Source organism: Meleagris gallopavo, chromosome 1 (genome assembly GCF_000146605.3).
Source record: "Meleagris gallopavo isolate NT-WF06-2002-E0010 breed Aviagen turkey brand Nicholas breeding stock chromosome 1, Turkey_5.1, whole genome shotgun sequence".
Classification (NCBI taxonomy): domain Eukaryota; kingdom Metazoa; phylum Chordata; class Aves; order Galliformes; family Phasianidae; genus Meleagris; species Meleagris gallopavo.
The window spans coordinates 66,803,329-66,804,255 of NC_015011.2; positions in this window are offsets into that span (position 1 = coordinate 66,803,329).

Sequence of the window (927 nt, forward strand, 5' to 3'; positions counted from 1 at the left end):
CTCAAGGCTGCACTGCCTGCATTCAGAGGCCTCAGTTACAGAGCAAATCACGGACCCTCTCCCCTTCAGCTTTCATAGCCCATCTGCTGCATGTCATGAGAACCAGGAGTGTTTTAACTTTCTTCAATAAGGCTGAGATTCTCTTGAAGTCATATGATTTGATGCCATAGGTCTGAGGAAAACACAGAGCCTTGAAACAAACTCCCACATACGATGACCCCAAGCTGCATTGCTAAGCTGCCGTGCCCTAAAAAGACAAAAATAAAGGGTGCTTTTGTTCTCCCAACAACAGCACCTGGGGTTGGGGTGCTGCTCCTGACACGGAGCACTGAGCACAGAGCAGACTGCTACCACAGGGGCAGCTGAGGGAGGGCCCGAAGAAATCAGGGCAGCGGTGGAAATTCCGGGAGTTGTCAGAATTCCAGATTTTTGCGCCAAGAAATCTCAGCATTGTCTAATATCATTTCAGGCTGATTCAGCACAAAGCGAGCAGCACAAAGCGAGCAGCCCTCGCTCTGCGTTTGGCTTTGGTTGGGACAGCAGCGGGAGAGCCAAGCATGCTCCTCGGCCCACCACTGAGCCCTCAGCCACAGCCTGCAGCACGCCAACACAACCCCGGGGCTTGCCGCTGTCATGGTGCAGCGTGGAGCAGCTCAGCACCACGCAGAGCAGTGCAGAACAAGAACGGGGCAGGGCGATGCAACGCACCACCGCGCACTGCAGCTCCGGGCGGTGCAATGCAGAGGAGGGCAGGGTGCTGCGACGCACAGCAAGCTCCCGTGGAGGCAGGAAGACAGCGGGAACGCGGGCGGCAGTAGCGAACCGAGGCACAGCCTGCCCGCTGCCGGGCGCTGCAGCCCCACGGGGCCGTAGTTGACCGCGCGCTTGCACAACCCTAGCCCCACCCCCACGTGACCCGCAGGCCCC